The following is a 14,706-nucleotide window of genomic DNA, read 5'->3' on the forward strand; positions in this document are numbered from 1 at the left end:
ATAGACGCTCTTCCCCAGCCTTCCATTAGTCCTGCTTTCATTATCAAAAAGAATTGAGGTAGATGGCAGTAATCTGGAAGGTTTATCCAAAACCACCAAGACCACAGCAGAGTCAGAAGTTGGATACCTAAAAAGAAATTTCCTATCCTCTGGCACTTTGTAAAGGCAGACTGGCTTCTTAGGGGCTAGGGGCTGAGAATCTGGAGTCTGGGATGCTGAAATGAAAGCATCCAATAAGGCAGGCAAAACTAGAGGAAAAGCAGAAAGATAAAGGAACTCTATTTGCAACTGGTTACAGTATCTCTTCTGCACACTGCTAACCTGGGAACTATCCCATCTGAAAAACTCCCTCATTTTGGAAATAAATAGTTTCCCTAAAAGTAATCACTAAGGGAGAATCAGTACCAATAGACTCCTCTTCTGGAGAAGCATACTCCAGAGAAGTTATCTGAGTACAGTGGGCTAAGAATTCATCATCTGAAAAAAATTCTTCCTTAGAGTAATCCTGTTCCCTAATTTTCTTTTGTGATGGGAGATGTCCAAGGCGGAATGGGGACAGGGACACCAGGAGGAGGCTTAAGGGCCATTAAATAAGCCTTGGGTAAAACTCTGCCATTCAATTTGTGGATCTCTGGGAGAAGCAGAATGCTTGGTCTTTTGCTTCTTTTTAATGTGCACATCCACCTTATGAAAAGTGACAGGGCCTGACATTTGTCTACACTCCACAACTATCGTTGGGACTTCCTTCCTAACTAGTAATTGAGGGCTCCCCATATGGTCTTCTGAAATCATGAGTCTCAGTTACCCCTGAACATCCGAAGCTGATGTCTGTAGAGCCTCTGAGGACATGCCTGTCATCAGATCCATGGCGAACTCTGTACTGGTTTCAGCTGAAGAATCTGAACCAAGGACCGAACGGATCTCTGGGCTTTCATCAGCCTTGAAACAGAAGTCCAATGTAGGAGGCGCAGCCAACGAGCCTGACCTAGGGTGTTTGGCCTTTCTCTTCACAATTTACATGGCAGAAGACCCAGGTGTACCCTCCATAGCATCTTTTGTTAAGCGTTTAAGGTGTTGGTTTTCGAGATAAACAGCTAGCAAGGACAGCTGGATACACAAAATCTTAGGCACAAACGCCTGGCAAATGTAACAAGTTTTAAGGTCATGGATAGGCCCTAAGCAAAATAAGCACTGGTTGCGACTATCTTTATGTGGAATCTGTCTCCCACACTGGCATTTGCCTTTCCTGGATGACATGATAAAACCTGACAAACACAGTAGCAAATAAGTAGTATTAAAAAAAAAAATGGGCACTTATCAGAAATGACTTGATACAATGGCAAACAACTCAACGCAGCAGAGAAGTTCAGAGGATAGTATATGCGGATGATGGATTTATGCCCTATGTAAACGGGAAGTATATTTGCGATTTCTCATGTACTTGTAAGTGGTAAAAGGCTTTGCTATGCTGCCCGGACATTGGGACCCCCTTGGCAGGGGATTCCTCATGTTATGAATACTGCAACAGTAGACTAAGGAGGGACATCAGATCAGCCCTGAGAGGCTTTAAGACCATAAATGCATTAAACAATCCCTAGGTAAAGTCCTGCCATTCTTTATGGGGATCCTTAGCAATGGATGGGACATGCTTGGTCTTCTGTTACTTTTTAACTGGACTTCAACCTTGACAATTCTAGGAGGTTCAGAGCCTTGTCTAGATTATTTGAGAACACCACGTGCCTCTTCCCGAACTAAAAAATGGGAACTCCCCCTAGGCCCCTTGGAAATGATCAGCTGTGGTTCCCCTCGGCATCTGTGACACATGTATGCACAGCTTCGGAGTACATTACAGAAGCTTGTCCCATGCCGGCCTCAAACTGTGTTGTGGCAGAAGGACCTGGAGTTGACATTGAATGGTCCTCAGATTCTTCATCCACCTCGAGAGAGACATCTAGTGGAGGCGGGACAGCAGCAGAATCAGAGCAAGAATTTTTAGACTTCTTTTTAAGAAGCAGCTGAACCACGAACCCAGGAGGATTAGGTCATGGTACCCCGACTCAAAAGCTTAAGTCACTGCTTCTCCAGACAGATGGATAAGGAGGATACACAGCTGCAAAGAGCTCCCGGGAAAAAGGCCTGACATACAGTATACTGAATATGGTCATGCATAGCACCTAAACAGAATCACAGCAAGAATTTTTAGACTTCTTTTTAAGAAGCAGCTGAACCACGGACCCAGGAGGATTTGGTCATGGCATCCTGACTCAAAAGCTTAAGTCAATGCTTCTCCAGATAGATGGATAAGGAGGACAAACAGCTGCGAAGAGTTCCCGGGAAAAAGGCCTGACATACAGTATACTGAATATTGTCATGCATAGCACCTAAACAGAACAGGCACTTTTCATGTCGGTCCTTATCGGAAATCTGCCTCCAACACTGACATTTGCCTTTCTTGGATGACATGAACATCACTTAAAACACATGACTCAAACAGTATAACACAGAGTGTGAACAAATGTACAAATATAAAATCTTTGGAGGCAAACATCTCACACACAGTAAACTCAGGCACCAAAATCTTCAGCAGTACATCACACCTCTGCAAGACCATCCCATAAGGCTGTCTCCTGTACTAGTAATGGACACACAGTTCCTAGTTGCATTATCCCATGCATGGGTCTCTTCAAATTATCTATGGTATGATCCCATTTACTGTCATTAGGGGCAATATATAATTATCAACCATGGGATGGGTAAAGGCCAATCTATAACTAAATGAGATATGTTATTTTTGAGCATAAAAAAGGGAAATTAGCCAAGCTTAAAAATGCCTTGCAAGGGCAGCTATCCTACTACTTACCTATGAACCTATAACCGCACAACACCAACACAAAAAAAGAACCACGATAAGGCGCTTCTTTGTAAATGACTTGGTAAAAACAACACAACAAAAGATGTCAGACTGAAGTTCAAATATGGTGTTTGGACTGGTGGCAAAGACGTTCTGAGGAGTGAGTATTTTCATCACCTTTATGCCCTACAACAGGGAGCACACAGCTGTTGTACATTGCTCTGATGATGCAAAGGCTTTGGTATGCTGGACAGACTTAGGTTATCCTCAGCAGGATTTCCCATATGTAAGGAACACTGCAACAGTGATAAAGAAGGACATCTCTGGAAAACCTGAAAGATCATCAGCTAGAAAACACTGAGAAGGATTCAGCAGCTATTCAGCAAAAAGCAGATAAATCTTCAGCTTTTATTCAAGAGATTGCTTCCAGTAATTTAGAGCAAAACAACAGTCACCAAAGTATACCAAAAGTCCAAGCCAGAGCAGCAAAGTAATAAAACTGTAACATCTGTAGTGTTCTAAGTAGAGAATAGGACTTTATCCATTCTACTTTGTCCTTTAAATTTCAACTCAGATTTTTTGCTGATTGTAACTCTACTAATTTGACATACTTAGCTACATGCAACCTTTGTACCTGCTTTTATGTAGGTAAGACTGTACAACGTTTAAAAGACAGAGCTAACAGACACCTATATAAATAAAGAATAAAAATATCAAAAATGCATTAGCGAAACATGCTCTGGAATTTCCAGAGCATTATTTTAATTTCAGGGTGTTACAGTGTGTCTACAAAGATATTAGGGGAGGCGATGCTAATAATTATTTAGAGCAAGTTGAATTCAAGTGGATATTTAGACTCCAGGCACATAGATATCCAGGTATAAATAGTATCATCAATGTAAATCCTGTTTTAAATGGGAAAAGACTTAAAATCCTAGACGCAATGTAATGAGATGATATAATCAGAATTAATGAATGAAATGTTGTGATTTGCTTTTAAGTTGTCTCAAGCTATATAATATTCACGTTTTTAGACTTGTATAGGATCTGAAGAAGCGTAGCAATATGTGAAAGTGCTTGTCTTTGTCTGTTTGATGCAATTTTATTAAAAGTAGAATCTGCTATCTTGGTTGTCCTGCCAGTTTTTGTTTTATTCTATTAATTTCAAAGGAAAATAAATGAAAAGACTCAGAAGTGTTTAAAATAAAAAAAGCACTGAAAGAATACATTAACTCAAATAATAAAATGTCAAAAAAATAAAACAGGCTTTAACTAGCTGTTCAGATGAACTGACAAAAAGAGAAAAATCAGAGGTTGAAATGAAGAAAACGATGGCCGAGTAAAAAGCATCTCAAGAAAAGTCATCATCATCATCACCCCATCATCTTCCCCATTTTCTACATGGAGTCAGGGTGTCATGTTGCTTGTTGTCATATCTCCCTATTCAATGCCACTCTCCTACCTTCTTAGACACTCATGCCTGACTGTCACAGGTCTTTTCTCACACAATCTATCCACCTCTGTGCTAGATGCCCTTGTTTCTTCTTGCCTTCTACCTGTCTGTCTCAAATGTTTTTCACCAGATTGTCTTCTGCTTTCCTGCACATGTGCCCAAACCACTGTAATCTGTTCTGTGACATTTTCTGAAATTGGAGCTACTTTACCTCCTGCTCTTATGGCCTCATTCTGTCTGTCCCACAGTGTGCATCTTACCACCTGTCTCAGGCATTTCATCTCCATCACTTGTAGCTTCCTCAACTGCTCTGCCTTTACTGCTCATGTTTCTGCATCATACAACAGTACTGGTTGCACCACTGTTTGTACGTCTTACTTTTCAGCTTCTTCAGCATTCTTCTGTCATAAATTACCCTTGACACCCTGTGCATTTGGCTGCAGTCCCACAGACTCTAGCTCTGACCTCCTCATTCAGACTTCCCTTCTCTTCAACCACACCTCTTAGATACCTGAAGCTGTTAAACCTGTTGCACTATTTTTCCTTCTATCTCAATTCTTGGTTTCTTCTGATTTCCTTTATTTGTTGCCATTATAACAGTCTTATCTATACTCAGTTTCATCCTATGTGCCTTCAGTTTTGCATTCCATTCCCCTACCCGTTGCTGAAGCTCTTGCTTAAAGTCTGCCTATAATGCCACATTGTCTACATACAGCAACTTGGTTGATCTGTCCCCGGTGGCCAGTTTGCTAATGTAGTCCAGCACCAGTATGAACAGTAGTGGGCTCAGAAATGAACATTGATGCACATCCACTCACATGTAATTTTTTCAAAACCGGTAACTACTGACAACAGACAAACTCCTGCATGTGCAGACTGCTGCCAGTATATCCAATAATAGTTTATGTGGAGTACAAAATGCACAGTAACTTGTAAGACTGAATCAAAAATCATTTAAACTACAACGTGATGTCTACTTCGATGCAAGTGTAACGCTGAATGTCAATGTTATACTGTTAAACATGCAAATATGCTGTAAAAATCTTTATGTGCAATTAAATATAAAAGCACAAAGATATACATCCAACAAAAAAGCAAATACACCAAAAAGGCTTTTAAGCATAGTAAAGATAAGTAGAGGTATAGCCAAAAGGAGAAAGGTGGATGGAGGGAGGGTAACCTGGACTGCAACAGTGAATACACTGTAACATCTACATTTATGGTAGGTACAAAACTGTACTATGTTCATCATGCTATACTGCTGCAGTCATCACACTTGGGTAGAATCCCAAAGCTATGGAAGGGTGGCTGGTACTAAACTGGGTTAGGTGATGCTAGGATGCCCTGCAGTGGCAAAACCAGCCCTGGTTTTTTTGAGTATAATGGAAGGTTGTAGTGCTTGGTAAAGATGTGCACTGAACTCCACGTAGCTGCCTCCAGAATATCTTTGGTTGGAACCCCTCTGAGAAAGGCTGCTGAGGTTGCAGTAGCCCTGGTAGAATGGGATCTAATATTGACAGGCACTGCCTTCCCATGGTGCGAGTAGCAAAAGCGGATACAATGTGCTATCCATCTGGAGATGGTCTGTTTTGAAATAGCCTTTCCTTGTGAACCTGCAGCATATGATACAAAGAGTTGGTCAGTTTTTCTGAAGTTCTTTGTCTTATCTAAATAGTAACGTAGCTGTCTGTGAATGTCCAAAGAGTGAAGGAGCCTTTCTCCTTTATTCTGTGGGTTAGGATAAAAGGTGGGTAAATGAATGGACTGATTCAAAACCACACTGGATACTACCTTGGGAATGAAGGTAGGGTTAGTTCGTAAAGAGACTCTGTCCTGATGGAAAATGATGAAAGGTTCCACTGCCATAAGTGCTTGTAGTTCTGAGACCCTGCGTGCTGAGGTAATAGCCAGTAACAAGGCTGTTTTCCAAGACAAGTATTGTAGTTCTGCTGAGAATGCTGGCTCGAAAGAGGTAGTGTTAACTTTTCTAAAATGAAGTTCAGGTCCCAAGTTGGTGTTTTTCTGGGGGGTCTTATATTCTTAGCCCCTCTGAGAAACTGTCTAAGTAAAGGGTGTGAGAAAATTGGGGGATCAGTATTATATTGGGCTGAAATGGCTGAAGCATGGATCTTAATGGAGGAGAAGGAAAGGCCTTTGTGTAGCACCTCAGTTAGGTATTGCAGTATGTGAGGAATGTTTGGAATCCAAGGATTTTGACCTTTAGCCTGGTGCCATGCACAAAATCTTTTCCATTTGTCTGAGTAAGTCTTCCTGATGCTAGGCCTCCTGGCCTCCATAATTACATTCAGGACATCCTTTGAGAGAAGTGTTGATTGATAATTTAAGGAATTCTCCATGCAGCTAAATTTAAAGTTCTGAGCTGGCTGTGACGGGTTTGATAGTTTTTCTGAGTCAACAGTAGTGGGAATTGAGGCAAGATCCATGGAGGGCTGTGAGTCAAGTTCCCTAGTAATGGGTACCAGTGCTGGCGTGGCCAGTCCTGAGCAATGAGGATCATTTGTGGTCTCTTTGATCTGACCTTCAATAATACCTTGGTCAATACAGGAAGTGGAGGGAAGACAGACTGTCAGTGGTGTCCAACTGAATGATAGAGCGTCCACTTTCCAGGCTAGGGAGTGATAAGTCCTTGTGCAGAATTTTTGTAATTGGCAATTGTTGGGGGATGCAAATAGATCTATGTCTGGACATCCCCATCTTTAAGTTATCATTGAAAATACTTGTGGGTGTAGTCTCCACTCATGGGGGTCTGCCATGATTCTGCTTAATTCGTCTGCCAATATGTTTCCTTTCCTGGCAGGAATTGTGCTTGTAGTTGTACTTGGTAGGTCAAAGCTGTGTTCCATAAGGTCATAGCCTCTCTGCATAAAGGGTAGGAGTGTGTTCCTCCCTGTTTGTTTATGTACCACATAACTGTGGTGTTGTCTGTCCTTATTAGAAGTTGTCCTGGATGCAAGAGGTCCTTGAAGGCTGTCAGGGCATTTTGCACAGCTAGCATCTCCTTTTGGTTGATGTGAAGATGCATTTGTTTTGCAGACCATTTGCCCTGTATGCACTGTCCTGCCATGTGTGCTCCCCAGGCATAGTCTGAAGAATCTGTTGTCATGGTTTGGTTTGCTGGAGGTAAGACGAAAGGAAGACCCTTGTTTGTTTGAAATGCTTGAGCCCACCATAGGAACTCTTTTTGAAGGCAGGGAATGATAGGTATATTTGTTTCGAGGCTGTGCCTGTGTTGAGACCATACACTTTTCAGGTACCATTGTAATTTTCTCATATGCAGCTTTGCATATGGGATTAGTTGAATGCATGATGCCATGAACCCTAATGCCTGCAGGATTTTCCTTGCAGTGAGCTGGGTAAAAGTTGCTATCTTTTTGAAGTATTGAGTCAATTGCTTTTGTTTGTCTGGCGTGAGGTAAGCCATCTGGGTCATTGTATTTAAGCTGGCACCCAGGAATATTATTTGTTGCGAGGGTATTAGTGTTGACTTCTTTTTGTTTAGTGTGTACCCTAGGCAACTGAGCAGCTGTGTTACAAAAGCCAGATGCTGTAATAGAATGTCCTTGCTGTCCGCTTGGATTAGGCAGTCATCCAGATATGGGTAAATTTGTATTCTTGTTGTCTGCAATATGCAATTACTGATGCCAGGCATTTCGTAAATACTCTGGGCGCAGTAGATAAGCCAAAGGGCAGTGCAGAGAATTGATAATGCGTTGTACCTGCCAAAAATCTGAGGTATCTTCTAGGTATCTTCTGCAATCTTGTCTGATAGGGACATGCAGGTATGCCTCTTTGAGATCCATCGTTACCAACCAAGACTCCTTGCCCAGCATGGGAAGGAGCTGTTGTAGAGTGAGCATTTTGAATTTGGGTACCTCCAGGTATGTGTTCAGAATTGAGAGGTCTAAGATGGGCCTCCAGGCTTTGTCCTTTATTGGGACTAGAAACAGTCTTGAGTAAAAACCTTGACCTTGCTCTTTTGTAGGTACCTTTTGAATTGCTTTCATATCCATGAGAGCTGAAATTTGCGTTTGAGCCTCTGCCCACTGGTTTGGAGGCAGATTTGGCATGCCTCTCATCCAAGGTAAGATGTGGAAATGAAATCTGTAGCCTCGGGTAATAATGTCCATAATCCATTTGTCCTTTATTATGATGTGACAATTTTGTGGAAATAGAGCCAGTTTCCCTCCCAAAGGTGCTGCCAGGGCAATTTTGCTTGGCAGGCGAAGAGGGAAGTCATTGTGTTTGTTTCCTGAAAGGTTGAGATCTTTTGTCTCTACCTCTCTGGAGTTGCTGTACGCCATTGTCTAGGCCTGAAAGAACCTTGTGGCTGGCCTCTGCCCCTTGGGTGCCTGTACCTACCTCTTTGGGGTCTGTCTGATGAAGGAAAGGACCAGTTTTTTGATGGCCAGTTTCTGCTGAAACGAGGAGGTTGTACCTGTAAAAAATCTTTAACTGTTTGCATAGATTTTGCCTTTTCTTCCATTTTCTTCAAAACTTCCTCTGCTTTGACACCAAATAACACATCTTTCTGCAATGGGGTATCCAATAACTTTGCTTTGACATGTTCTGGTATGGCCTGTTCTTTAAGCCAAGCATACCTAAGTATGACAGACCCTGTGATAGCTGCTCTACATGATGCTTCCAATGAATCAAAACCACACTGTAAGGTATGTTTTCCCACTTGCTCTGCTGCATGCAGCAAATACTGTATCCCTTTCAAATCTAGTTGATCTGTCTGAGGGATCAGCTTCTGCTTTAACTGTGTAATCAAATACTGTTGGTATTTTAGCATGTGGAATTGGCAGTTTAATGCCCTTATGGCCAAAGTGGCAGAAGTATACACTTTCTTTCCCCATCTTTCTAATGCTCTGGAATCTCTTTCAGAAGGGAGTGGATTCTTAGCAGTAGAGGCCTTAACCCCTTTGGGACCCTGGGAAATGGTCTCGGGGTCTGCATTAGGGCTTTTGTATAGAAACTTATGAGTACCAGGAACTCGGTAGTATCTGTCTGGTTTAGCTGGAGCTGGAGGTAAGGAATCTGGGTTTAAACTGGATTCAGAGAAAACATCATCCAAAATGTCTAAAACTGGAGGAATTGCCAGGGGTCTATGCTGTGGAAAAAGAAACTCACGGAGTCTTTTCTTGGAGTCAGAGTAATCTTGGCCTTCCCAGTGGAAGTGTTCCCTCATGGTATGTAAAGTTTCCTCAAAAGAGTAGTCTTCAGGGGGGGAGACAGAGGGAATGGACTCTTCAGCATCTGAGTCTTCATAAGGAAGGAAGGAGTAATCCTGGTCATCAGAGTTGCCTGAGGAAATGGGTGCTTGGTCAGAGGAAGGATAATCTTCCTCCAGTCTAGGCCTTTCTTCAGGTGGGGGCTGGGATCCCCTGATAAGGGTAATTAAATCCTCTGCCATCTTAAGCATCTGTTTTTTAGGCATAGGGGCCTGTGGGGGGGGGGGGGGGTGGCCCCAGTTTTCTAACTTTCAAGGGGGCTTTGAGCTTAGCATAAGGCTTGGCAGAGGCAGTTGTCGGTTTGAAAACACCCTCTGAAACCGAAGGTCTATTCAAAATTTCCGGATCTCCGTCGGGGCTGGCGTCCGAGGAGTGAGGTGGAACTGGATCCTGAGGCCCAATGGTTTCGGTTTGAGATACCGTCAGAAATGCTGAATCAGCAGTAGTCAGGGGCTGCGAAGGCGCCTCGCTGAAAACTGGAGAACCGGTGTCAGGCCTTGCTGAGGCCTTGTTATCTGGTCTTGGCCTTGGCTACCGGTCCTTATCTTTGCGTTTTTTAATCATTACTGATGTCGGCTGCTCCGACGGCATGCTATACTTAAATTTTCTGCCGAAATAATGCTGGGCGAATTCTGCCCGACGCTTTATTGTACGTTTGTTGAACCTAGCACAAAACCGACAACCAGAGACGTCGTGGTCTGGGCCTAGGCAAGGAATACAATAAGAATGAAAATCCTTATGAGGTATTTGCTTCCCACAAGAAATACAATTATTAACTTTGTCTGACATCGGTTTGAGGCAAGAAAAGTTTCCCCAACGGGGTACTTAGCTTTAGAGAAGACTTCAGGCTGAAACTCTATTCGAAAAATTTCAGGAGCTGGCCGACCGGCACTTGCGAACTGCTTCTACTTCGGGCACCGCGCGACAAGAAAGACTGAAGAAAATGACGTCGGCTGTCTCTTTTATACCCCTGTCGCACTGACGTCAGGGAAGAGGCGACGACAACCGACGCCGGACCAAGACTTTGGGATTCGGCAGACTGCGGGACCGCCTGATGACAGGATAACCCAAGTGTGATGACTGCAGCAGTATAGCATGATGAACATCCATGTCTTGTGTGGGTTGCAGATAAAACTTTTCGTTGTTTATGGTGAACCCTAGGTGGGTCAAGGTGTAGATCACTTGTCTTAGGTGCTCTTGGAGGACTTGGCAGTCTTGAAGAAGAACCATCAGGTCATCTATGTAAGGGTATATTTGTATACCCTGTGTTCTGCAGTGAGCAATGAAAGGCGCTAGATATTTTGTAAATACTCAAGGGGCTGTGGAGAGCCAAAAGGGCAAGACAGAATTGAAAAAGCCAGGAACCTACTGCAAAGCGAAGGAATTTCCTGTAGTCTGGGTGGATTGGTATGTGGAAATAAGCATCCTTCAAATCTAGGGCTACCATGAAGGCCTGACTAGGAATGAGTGGCAGAAGCAAAGGTAAGGTGATCATTTTGAAGCTGGGTACCTTGAGAAACAGATTTAAAACTGGTCTCCATGGGCTGTCTTTCCTTGGTACTAGAAACATCCTTGAATAAAATCCTTTGTTTCTTGGGGTGGGTGCTATTTGTTCTATGGTGCCTTGGGATAAAAGTTTTTGAATGATAGTGGGGATGAGGTGGGTTTGATTTGCTGGTGGTTGAGGAATTCCCTGGAAGGGGGGTATCATCCACAAAGTCATAAAGTAACCCCTTTGAATGGTGGAATGTACTCATTTTTCTGTTGTAATCTTCCACCAGGAGGGTAGGGAGAGGGTGACGGAAGGGACAAAGGGGTGTTTTGATGTTGCAAAGGTAAGTCACAGAGGAGGTGGTCTGCCTTGATCAGACTGTCTCAGAAAGGGGGGGTGGCAGGAGTGGAGAAAAACCTGAGGGCAGACGTTTCCTTGGTTGCCTGCTTCCCTTTGCTTGAAAAGCTGTGTGGGAGGTTTGCCTCCTGGCAAAGGAAGTTCTCTGTGGATAGTTCCTGTGGTATCTGGGAATGTGCGATGCCAGCAAGTGCTTTAGGTTTTGCAGTTCTTTTCCCTTCTCTTGAAGGGATTTAAGAAGTTCAGCTGAGTCTTGGCCAAATAGGGCTTTATTATCCAGGGGGCATCCAGGAGTTTTGTTTGTACATCTAAGGGCAGAGGCTGAAGTGTTAGCCAGGAGTATCGCCTTAGTACTGAGCCAGAAGCAGCAGATTTGGATGATGCTTCCACAGCATCGTAAGTGCAGTTGGAGTGCCTAATTACTTGGGATGCTGTTGACAGTAGGTTGCTTAGCGGAGTTTTAATATTGGATTTGGGTGCCTCAGAGTAGGGTAGAAGCCCTGGCAATTGTGTCCAGGACATGCTTAGCCATGTGGGTTTGGTAGTTCAGGGCAAGAGTAGAGGAGGTATACACCTTTTCCCCCTAGTCTACCCATAAATTTACTGTCTTTATCAGCAGGACAGATGGCAGTAGAAGGTAACTGTCTAGATGTTTTATCTGCACAGACTGCAATAAGAGCAGGGTCTGCTGTGGAACTGGGTGTCCTGTAGGACCTTACAGAAATGGTCAGGATGTTTAGAGGCTGAGGGCTGAGAGTCAGGTGCCTGAGAGGCGGCTAAAAAAGCATCCTGGAAGGCAGGAAGCAAGCGAGGCACAGCTGAAGAGGATGGCTATTCCATTTGAAGCAGGTCAAAATACCTTTTCTTACTATCTGAGACCTCTGAGGCCTGCGACTTAAAATGTTCCCTCATGAGGGAGATGGTATCACCAAAGGTGAATTCTTCCCCACGAGACTCTTGGGTGATGGGATCCTCTTCCTCTAGGGTAATGAAATCCTTGGGTGAATCAATCTGAGATTCATAGGTCACAGAATCTTCATCTGAGGACAGCTCTTCCTCTGATACAAGTGAAGGGGGCCCTGTACGAGAAACAGTAGGTTGTTGTTGTGTCTGTAGAGCCTGGAATGCCTTAACAGGCTCTGACAGAAAGCTTCCCATCCTGGAACAGGATGTGTGTGTGTGTGCGCTTTACTTTCTGTTTTCTCTTCATAGGAGTAGATGGTAAAGAAAAAGAGGAGCCAATGTCTGGGTGGCTGAAGGAGCAAGAGTAGGGCCCTCCGACTGAATGAGTCGTGGTTCCCTACTGCCATCAGGATCTGATGGCTGGTTTGCTCAGCAGACGTATTCAAGGTTTTTGGTAGTCCAGCTTCCATTGTGATTCCTGGTTCTAGTAAGGAAACGGAGGTCCGAAGAGATCCCAGGCCTTCATCAGTCTCAAGAATCTTCCCTGACGTCTGAGGCGCAACATGGGAATCAGGCCTGGTTTTCTTGGCCACTTTCTACGGTGGTTCTTTGGATGGGCTTGTTCCTCCCCCCAATACTGAGCGTGAGGCATCAGAGCCTCTGATTTTCCAACTAAAGTTTAAGCGTGACCAGACGGCTGCGAAGCGTTTTTGGGATGAATGATTTGCAAATCGGGCAGGATGTGTGGTCGTGGGCCTCGCCTAAACAGAATACGCACTTATTGTGCGAGCCCTTGTAAGGAATTTGTCTCCCACAAGCACGCTTTCTAGTGGATATGTACGTATTAGCAAAAAAACAAAAAGGATAATGAAAACCCCGCATGGTACTTATCTGTAGCGGTCATTTGTAGCAGTTGTCTGAAATCAGGATCTGCTTCCAGAACTGGAGTCTGATGTTCACTGCGGCAGAAACATTATGGACAGGGTACATGCAGACGTCACTTTTATACCTTACATTGCTTTATGGCCCTGGCGCAGAACATCACACTTACCCGCCTGAAGCAAGACTTTGGTACACTGGCCGAATGTCAGCGCTGCAGGCAGCAATCTCCCTACTGTTATGAATATTGCAACATGTAAATAGAAGGACATCACTAGTTTGTGCAGGCAAATAAGTGGTGAGGGATTAACAACCCCAGATTTCATTCAGAACAGCAGGGTTAACAAGTGAGCATTGCTCTGATTAGTCTAGCACCTGCTGTTGGCAAAGTATTTAAGACCACTGCAGCTGTGTCAAAATTAGAAGGCGGCCTAGTAGGCATGACCTATGCCACAGACCCCTACCTTTCATCACTCTAGCTTCTGCTTGAGGTCATAAAATAAGCAACCCATTGAGTCCGTTCCTGGATTCCAGCCATTACTGCCAGACACTCGACACTTACAAAGGCTTAAACTTCTCTCACCGACTTCAAGTAGTCATGGTGTGAAGACAAGACACTGGCACTCTTGAAAGCTAGTGAAGTGATCTGGACCCCAAAATGTAACTCTGGGGGTGGTCATGAAGTGAGAAAGGATTGATACAAGTACACTCAGGTCCATTTTTTTCAGAAATGAATGACAACTTCACAAAAACTTACATATGGAGGAGACTCAAAATGCCAGAGTGGTTACAAAAACTGGGGATCCCATTGGGCAGCCATGATCCTTACTCCCAAAATAAGAATGGTGTGTGTGGGATAAATGGGAAATATCTGCCCTAAGAGATGCAAACTGGGATTTACAGATTAACTGATTAAGACAGTATGCCCAGAGAGAATGTATTTAAGTATTCAATCCACCGAACAGAGTCTTTCAAAGTAACATGACTGTTCACATCCACCTAGTCAGAGCAGCATGCCATGATCAGATAATCAAAGTAGTACTCTCTACAAATCCCTGCTGTGGTATGTTTATCTGCCATAATCTGTGAGGTACTGTGCCTACTCCTGCCTTAAATATTCTCACATGAAACTACACAAATCTTAAACTCAACACTTGTATGCATGACGATTTGCTTCACTCTCAGTTAAAGTATGCTATGATGACCAAGTGAAAATTTTTTTTTTTGTGCTAAAAAGAAGTTATGTACTCACCATAATGTTCCATCTGTGTTGTCCATTTTCATTATTCCTCAACTTACGGGTTCAGATCCAGTCCCTTGGATCTGACTCGGCCACAATGCACCAAACACAAATACCTCAGATCTTGTTTGCTAATATCAACAGAAAGAAGCATTGAAATACAGATAGAGAAGACTATCTGCAGCCATGTTCCAAGGAAGTGGCATCATCAGAAAAACACTTGCTCTTCCAGGAGACTGCAGCGGCAGGGGGTTGGTGGGAGGGGAGTTGAAGAATGAA

The 14,706-nt window shown here is 43.6% G+C and overlaps 1 protein-coding gene across 1 annotated transcript in view; it reads right to left on the bottom strand.

The window, feature by feature from the left end:
- PATL1 (PAT1 homolog 1, processing body mRNA decay factor) overlaps positions 1–14,706 on the bottom strand; it is a 1,960,792-nt gene that overhangs the window by 222,325 nt on the left and 1,723,761 nt on the right. The gene's annotated exons all lie outside the window — the stretch shown is intronic.

Source organism: Protopterus annectens, chromosome 9.part0 (genome assembly GCF_019279795.1).
Source record: "Protopterus annectens isolate FY-2018-M chromosome 9.part0, PAN1.0, whole genome shotgun sequence".
Taxonomy (NCBI): domain Eukaryota; kingdom Metazoa; phylum Chordata; order Ceratodontiformes; family Protopteridae; genus Protopterus; species Protopterus annectens.